Raw genomic sequence first — 9,795 nt, 5'->3', positions numbered from 1 at the left:
ACATAACATTATTTTTTCTGCCTTGGAAATTTCTCGTCAATTGACTGGTATGCACCAATATCAGTCTTTCATGCACCGAAAAGTGCTGATTTTATCCCAAAAAAGTATTTTTGCTGGGTCAAAGATTCAGCAATTGCTACTGTAGCGTGCATATTACAGATTGCATCACCTGGTCGCCGATCGACATTCTATAATAGACCCAGGCAGAAGTCGATACATCAAGGTATACTGAATTTCACCACATTTGTACCAAATAGTACCTAAATTAAGCAAAGCTTGGGTAACATTTCATTTTTTATTCTTCTCAATAATTAGAGGCTAAAATGAGGACCATCTCTAGGTCCTCCTCTTTGGCCCCTGAAATTCATCAAAATTCCTAAAAATCACATAATTTCGACACCATTCATATTGAAATGCTCCTGATGAAAAACAAGGTAATCAAAGGTTATAACTTTATAAATAGTGCCAATCTTCAAAAAATAAAAAATAGAATTGAGGCCTCGTTTTCATTTTCAATAGTTTCTAATTAGAAGATTTAGACTTACTTTTTACATTACATCAATGTTTTATTTGGGTTCTGAGGATTAAGTACTTTTTCGTAAATTTTAAAATTGCATATTTAAAAAAAGGATAAAAAACTCACTGAACAAATAGTTAGCTCCCTTAAAAAGCATATCTTATATAAAATGCAGTTTTATTTATATTAGTGCTCATTTACAATTTTTTCATTTTATTTTTATTCAATACCACCAGGGGCGTAGCTGCCTATACGCAAATACAGAGTTGCGTACTTTTGGAAAAAGTAACAAAAATAAAAACACATTTTAAAGATGAAATAAAGGTTTTATGCAATGACTCACTGGGGGCCTTGAGCGACCACCCCCCCCCCCCCAAGACCCAATTTTGCGTACAAATAAAACAGGCCTATCTACGCCCCTGACCACAATACAAATAAGTTAGCTTACTTAAAACGTTTAAAGTAAATGAAAAAGGGGAAATGTTTTCATGACAGTTCCACTCCGTTTGTTTTGGACTTTATTGGAAGTCTCCATCATCTTTAAAAGGGCAATGAGCTAAGAGACTCTTCACTTTCTGCACAAAATCCAATCATTTGGGTAAAATATAGTCTTCCACACTAATCACAGCCATTGATAATTTGTAATAAAAAATTTCACAGAATTTGCTTACTACCAGAGGTTTCTCGTTCCTCAAATACATGTTCATGTATATCACATACAGTTTGACATCTTTGTCTGATAACGGCCCATCCAGTTATGTTTGTGTTTTCTGTGAATTGTAATTACTCTCATTAGATTGATTGTGCAATACATTTGACTGGTTACAGGTTACTGAGTCGGCACACAGTATTTGCCAACAACTGCATATGTACATTGCAACATTAGAAGTGCTAGTTGCTCCAGGGTGAAAAAAAGTTTCGACCATCACTGTTTTTTTCAAGAGGAAACTACTTGCTGAATGACTTTTCACAGCTAGGTTCTGAGCAACTAAACCTCCATTTTCAGTAATATATTTCTCTTGAGATGTGCATTTCATACATGTAGCTGCATTTCACAGGGTTCTTTTAAAACCTCAAACGTAGAGACCAAATAATAATTTATGCAAATAATTTCACTTCATACTGAAAAAAAAAAACAACAACATATCGCTCTTTCAATGAATACTACTCTTTAGTTTATAATATTACAAAGAAAATACATCTGGTATTGATAAGCGGTCTTGGACACAAATGCCCAGTGTTTTCAGTACAATATGGACCATTTGTTCTGTATTTTGTACGCTTAACTGCATCACATTGATACACATGTTTACTATTAATATGTCTACAGTATTAATAGTAAACACGTGTATCAATGTGATGCAGTTAAGTGTATTAAGTTAAGATTCAGTAAAATACAATTTCTACTACATTGTATGATAACTTAAATAAGGAGGCTTATTCTTACTTAAATGTCTTCTTAAAATAATTCAAGGGATTTTAATGTGGATAACTGCTAGCTATTGTTAACACTGAGATTCATTTTTCTAATGAGAAGGGTGTAGCATAATGCCCAGTTTGCTGTATACTTGCATTTGTCTTTTTGGGGCATGTCAAAGGCATGCTGTTGTTGTGGGAATTCTTGCACCACTCAATGTAGACCCATATTGACATTTTTCTCTCATTTGTTTTTTATCATTTATGGTTGATATGCTACAGAGTGTAATGCAGTGTAGCTTATCATAACAGCTAATTATAATTATATTGTACATGTATAATTAGAACCGAAAAAGATATAAATGTATGGTTTATGTCCTGAAAATAAAGTAAGTCAAGGGGATATCGACTTATCTTGAACTGTTGTGGAATTGTCAGGGACGGATTTAGGCTATGGCATGGCGGGCATCCGCCCACCCACCCCCCTCAAAATTTGCATGTCTTTGATCCCTGTTTGAGATACACCAGAATATAAAATTGGTAGTTGTGCACTGCTTCTCTGCCTAGCCTGTGCCATATGAGAGATAGCATTCTAAATGGTTAGCAGGGAAACAAAATAATGAGTTTGACTGCCTACCTGCAGGCTGTGACTACTGTCAGGTCAAGCACCAGGCAAGGTCAACTTGAGTGGTCAAACATTCTCTTCCTGAAATGCATGAAAAAATGGAGGATAATAAATCACAATCGACAAAAACTAGATAGAAATGGACATTATTCAAGTGACAGGTTAATATAAAAAGCTAGCTATCAATTTCAATATGCCTTGAAAACACAGGCCCCCATTTCAGACAGAGCCTTGCTCTCTACGTACTACCACTCTTGGGTGGTAATGGGATCTGTGCTTTAATATTATGCTTTGTAGCCCACCATGGCATGACCATGTAGAATGTAATTTGCTACATTGTACCTAAGACTTTGAAAGTCATACATATTTAAACTGTAATTAATAGAGGATGAAGTCCCCATAATGGTACTCAACAGCAATAGAATCAGATACCGAATACAATGTCCAGTGGACATTATGTCAACGACTTTTGTACCTGGCTCCATTGAGTGTGGTGCTCTGAATAGCTGCAAAATCATAACTACTGCCATTTTTTAAAATATTTAGTAATCTGAATGGTCACAACTAGTAAGTATAAAACATATAATAAACGAGCAACCTCAATGGCTACATGTTTACAGCTGGGGACTGATACAATTTCAACTTACAAAGTTTTACCAAATTGTGTAATTTGTGAAGAAAAATTAATTGAAGATGATGTAAAGCTGTAAAAGACATACATTTTTTTAAATGTCAATTTACTCTACTTCATACTCTTACAGGTTACATCTGCCTCATAGTAAAAATGTATTTGTAATTTTTACTTACCAGAATCAACTGATACAATATGCCAGTGCCCGGCACTGGCGGCAGTGGTTGCACAAGTTCTTCCCTGGTCTGATTTCTGAAGACCAGTCTGCATTTTATTGTTCACATCCGGGAAATTAAAACACTGTATCGTTACGCAAAAACTTCTATTTTATGCGTTTCTTAACATTTTTATCCAGTAGAACTAGATATTTGTCATTTTTTTATCAGTATTTTATTTCACAAAAAGATATTTTGCTTTTAACATTGAACTCAATGCTATGTTAATGACGAATCTCAATGAACTTGAATGGGAGATCAGGGCCCATACTCATGAAATCACGTGACGAGACTTACATACCCTAATTGCAAACTGAAAAATAACAAAGCTTTGGGTGAAAATCAAATTGTGAACGAGTACATTAAAAGTACCTCCCAATATCTTATGGAAGTGTATGAACTTTTATTCTATGTAATTCTTGATACAGGTATAATGCCAGACTTGGCTTGTTGGCAATATCATTCCAATATACATTGTATAAGAATAAGGATGAGAGTGATGACACTAAAAACGTTTGGCCGACCACAATTGTGAGCTGCATTGGCAAACTTTTTACTGCTATTTTGAGCGAACGCCTTAACAGTTATTAGGAAAATTTTTCATTACTGAAAAAATCAGAATGGGCTTTCCCCAGGGATATTCAGCTGTACATAATTTATTTACCCTATATTCATTTTTTGAAACTCTGCAACAGAAAAAGAGAAATTAAGTTATACTGTGTCTTTGTAGATCTTGAGAAGGCGTTTGATAGTTTGAAGAGATGGGCTATGGCATGAATGTATTATAATTAGTACATTGTATCAATGGTAAAATGTTCAATGTTATACAAAATATGTAAACGGATTGTTTATGATAAATGTACACCAGAATATCAGAATATTTCCCCTCGTGAAATTGGAGTTAGACCAAGTGAAAACCTTTCACCTTTCTTGTTTGCATTGTTATTAAATGATTTAGAAGACTTTATGAACAAGTATGATATCTTAGATTATAACTTCGTTATCAGATGAAATAGAAAATGAATTAAGTTTATTTATGAAAATATTTAAATTGCCATAATCACGCAGATGATACTATACTTGTGACGGAAACACCAAAAGATTAACACAGATTGTTTTCATTAGTATTGTGTAACGTGGAGACTTAAAGTTGATGCATCGAAAACAAAAGTGTTGTGTTTTTGTAATGTCAGAATAACAAATAATCCAAGATTATTGTTTAATAATAGAAATATTGACATTGTGAATGAATTCAGGGATACTTCTATCAAAAACCGGCAAGTTTGCAAAAGCAATACAATTGCAAGCAGATAGAGAGCGAAGGGTCATGTGTGAAATTCTAAAAAGGGGTAAATATCACAATTTATCAAATTGAATCTTCTGTCAATTACAAAATGTAGATATATTTGATAAGACTATAAAACCCATTCGTCTATATGACTCAGAGGTACGGAGCTTTAGTAATATTGATTGTACTGAAAGAGTGCATCTTAAATTTTGTAAATTATTACTGAATTTGAGAATGACAACATAAAATTGTGTGGTATACTGTGAACTTGGACGATATTCGCTTATTTTAGATGTGAAGCAGAGAATGATTTCTCATTGGACTAAACTTTCAGCAGGAAAATCATCAAAGTTATGTTCTGTTGTGTATACGTTAATGCACATTATGCATTCACAAAATCGTCACATTTCCTTAGTTAATTCTTCTAATAAAAGAAGATACTAGGTTGTCATATATATTGATTTCCCAAACATTTGTAAGTGATACACGGCTGAAACTGACAATCAATCTACGTGATCAGTTCCAACGAGATTGGAACAATGTGATTAATGAAAATTGGAAAGCATTTCAACTTCGACATTTAATGATAAAGATTTTTTGGTTTTGTTGTTATAGATTTTGAACGACAAACCATCGTTTACCTATTGGGCATGATAGATGGACTAACGTATTGGGGACGAGTTTCACTATATAATGATATGTCCTTTTTTAAATCAATCTAGGAAAGATGTTTATTAGTAGGAATGTTTATCAACGTCCCAATATTATTAATTTCTAATATGCCACGAACCTAAATGATAAACTTGAACTTTTGAGACTACATTTGTATGTAAATTTGTCAGAATTATAAAGAAATATGTTGAGCCTCCTGGTTAACCCTGTTGATAAATTACGTTATTATGTATATAGTTGAAGTACCATTCTGTGTAAGAATGGATGGCACATAATTTTTTTCTCAGTTTGGTCTTATTTTCCTCAAATATATTCAATACATCTAGTTATTTAGATTTATTCTGAAGCATCTGTTACATAGATATTTTTTACTGGCTATACAGGGGAAAGGGCCGGACAATTTTCCCGCCATCTTTCCATAGTGCATTTCAACTGAATTTGATCTATCAATTTCTTAAAAAGACAAACTTTATTTCATATTCCTATACTTTACCCATTGCATCCAAAATTTTCATAATAAAAAGCTATTGCAGAACCTCGAGATTGAGGATTTCAAGACTAAACCACCTGACTGTTCTTGCAAAAACTCTCCATTCAAAAATGGTCCTTTCGGTCACGTCGTTACGGGAGATTTGTTCATCATCGAAAACGAATCTCTGCGTAATATTCTTTCTATAGGTCCCAAGTACCGTGAACCACGCTCCATAAATTGGAATTATAACTTTAAAGTTCTTATCAATGCCGTGGAGGACTATGCAAGAAAATGGATAAAACGAGAACAAGAAGACATTGATTCTCTGTCAGAGTGGTTAAAGGCTGTGAGGTCTTTAATTTGGAAACAAATAAAAGTTTTAAGTAGGTCAATTAGTGCCAATGCTACATCAGTTTTCAAAGACCCCGATGTAGCAAAAACATTGTCTACTGTACATGACAAGTATGTTGTCGTACCAGCAGACAAAGCCCAAAGCAACATTGTTTTTGTCTGCAAAACGTCTTACATCCAACATTTATTATCAGAGGTAGGCGTAGAAAATAACAGCAGTGCTAAGGCCTATACTGCTACCACACTCTCCAAAGAAGAAATTGTGGAAAACCATAAATCTGTGCTATCATCTTTTGGTCTCTCTACCAAAGACGATGACTGTGATTTACCGTCTATGTACTGGATTCCTAAACTCCACAAGAATCCATACAAACAACGTTACATAGCTGGATCTGCAAAATGTATCACCAAACTTTTTCAAAACTTTTAACTTCTATACTCACAGCTGTCAAAGAGAGTTTGCAGTCCTATCACAGAATTTGTTACTCCCGTAGTGGTATGAATTCAATGTGGATCTTGAAAAATTCGAAAAATCTTTTGGAGACAATCAGTTCAAGACTATTATCAGAATGTAATAGCACTAAAACCTATATTTTTCAACACTATACACTTCTATTCCACATACTCAGTTAAAATCCCGACTTAAAAACATTATACATCGTTGTTTTTTTCCAAAAAGATGGTACACCTAGATACAAATATACAGTTCTTGGTAGGGATTCCTCATACTTTGTAAGAAATAATTCCAAATCATCTTCCAAATATACAGAAGATGTTTACAAAATGTTGGAATTTTTAATCGACAACATATTTGTTCAGTGTGGTGGACGCGTTTTTCAACAAACGGTCGGCATTCCAATGGGAACTAATTGTGCTCCTCTACTTGCTGATCTATTCCTTCACTCTTATGAGGCTGACTTTTTAGTTGATCTAATCCGAAAGAAAGAATATTGTTTGGCTAGATCCTTTGATCTCAGTTTCCGCTATATAGATGACGTATTATCTTTAAACAATCCTAATTTTGGGGATTTAATACATCGCATCTACCCAAAAGAACTTGAGATAAAGGATACTACAGACACTGTGAAGTCAGCCTCATATCTTGACCTACACTTATAAATCGATGGTAAAGAAGAACTATTGACCAAACTTTACGACAAACGTGATGCCTTTTCATTCAAAATTGTCAACTGTCTTTTCATTTGTGGCAACATCCCTTCAGCACCTGCGTATGGAGTGTTCATATCACAACTGATACGTTATGCCAGAGCTTGCCGAGACTACGCAGACTTTTTGTATCGCGCTAGAATTCTAACAAATAGGCCTCTGGAACAGGGTTATGTTGCTACAAGATTAAAGTCATCACTACAATAGTTTTATGTTGGTCATCATGAACTCGTGGATCCTTCCGGTGTATCCATCTGCCCCATGAAAACTGATTTGTTCAACGGGTCATAGTTTTCCTTTCCTCTTTCGTCTACCCCGGACTTGACTTTTCATGAGCAACTCGGCGGGTGTTTCTAGAAAAGCAGAGGACGCTTACTCTACCGGTGCACCTGGTCCATGCTCCCAGTTTTTAGTGCAGTCCGAGTTGCTCATTTGCTTTTGTTACTTTGTGTGATTTTAGTTACTTTATGTTCTTTGTTGTGTATGTCTGTTTTCCATGTCTGGTCTTTGTCACTGGATTACATTCTGTTGATAACCGCTATAATCTTGGTTCCCTTGATTACGCTTACAAACTATTTCCTGTTTGCTGGTTATTTCTAGAGGTTATAATGTATAAATACTTTATTGAATAAAAATAAAAATATCTGCGTTTTATTTCTTCATGTGCCACACCTTATATACATTATTTATCTGATTCTAAGACTAGAGAAGTACTTGAATATGTTAGCAGTAATCTCTGTACCTGTACATGATGGCGATGAAAATAAAGATATATATTTTAATATAGCGTAGCTGGCTGAATGGTCTAGGGCGCTGGACTTCGTGCAGGTGGTGTTCCCAGCTAGCACAAAAACGTAATAAAAATGTTTCCTTAAAAGACTGAAAACATTTTTCGGAAATGTTTTTTAAAACGTAAAAATGTATGGTTGCAGAAATGTTATAATAACGTTTTCAATAACCATTATATATGTTATTATAACGTTTCCATAAAAAGACTGAAAACATTTTTCAGAAATGTTTTTACAACGTAAAAATGTATGGTTTCACAAATGTTATAACAATGTTTTCAACAACCATTCACTATAATGCTATTATAATGTTTTTCAATAACATTTTTTTTCAAAACAAATTGTATTATGAATATTTTTATGCAAAAATTGCATACACATACAACAGGTTTAACATGAGATAAGAAATTTGTAGAGTTCTCTATATTTTGTAGATGTAGCAACAAACTAAACGAAATTTCAAAGATAGGTTTTGTCAGTTCACTTATTCATCTTCAGGCATTTCAAGCAGTGTCCATTTCCGTTCTTTGGTTTCCTTCAAACAGGAAGTGGATATCCATGGAACCAAACTTCAGGGTCCCCCCTCATATTTGAAAAAAAATGATTTTTTAGAAAATTAATGATACTACCCATAGTGAGCCCCCTCAAAGGCCATACTTCCCCACCTTTTTGGAGTTTCTGAATCCGCTACTGATTTATGTAAAACAGTTATTTCATATTGCGGTCAAATGAATGAACGGATACACGGAAAGACTAACAAATGCCATGAGCACTAGTCATGGTCCAATCAGATTCTCACCAAAAATAATCATCTCGGTTTATTAGGAATATTAAACCATTAGATATGAGCTTCTTTTGTAATCCTTATTCCCTGCAAAAGAGAAAGATCATGTGTATTTCTTATAAAGAAATAAATTAAAATGACAAGCATTATATAATAAAAACTGTGAACTTATTAGCTCGATCCAAATCCTCGGAGAGGCTAAAATCCTACAATAAACAACAACAACAAAAACTAAAGAATTTTCAAAAAAGGAAGAAAAACAAACATTCTACATTTTTATCTTTTCGGGCCATTATTCTAAAATAGTAGGGGCCAAAATCACTGTCCTGAACGAGCCCGATTTAGATTTTTTTGGACCTGGTTTCGATGACGCAAGATGGCGGACGGGCACTTTGACGAAAGGTAGGTATCTTATATATCTTTCTGATTCGACCTTATGCAGACTTGTAACTGCTTAAAATTTTAACGCACAAATAGCAACTATCTTCTATTTTATTAACAATACTCGTATACGGGCAATAATATATTTAATCTCAGCAGAACATCGATTGAAATCTTGTTTAATGTGAAAAAAAAAAAAAACGAAATCAACCAGAGGGTCGAGCATTCTTTCCATCATTTCATATTATATGCGCTCTTATTTTTGAATAAAACCGCTGTCTATAATAATTTTATTCAGGCAAAAATCATTCCCGTATAAAAAAATTAACAGGTAATTAAATATAACTGCAGATTTATGGCGTTGACAAAATAGCCAATGACCTGGTTTAGATTAATCAATCATTCAGTGACCTTGTGGCACTTTTCATTCGAAAAGTTCCCTGTTTAGATAACAGATAAAAAGAGACCCGGTTTAGACCTTCCAGGTT

This window comes from Perna viridis, chromosome 9 (genome assembly GCF_037379345.1).
Source record: "Perna viridis isolate PV_CMFRI_1.1 ecotype Kerala chromosome 9, ASM3737934v1, whole genome shotgun sequence".
Lineage (NCBI taxonomy): Eukaryota > Metazoa > Mollusca > Bivalvia > Mytilida > Mytilidae > Perna > Perna viridis.
The sequence above is the reverse complement of the archived record's forward strand: the minus strand, read 5'-3'. Positions refer to the sequence as shown.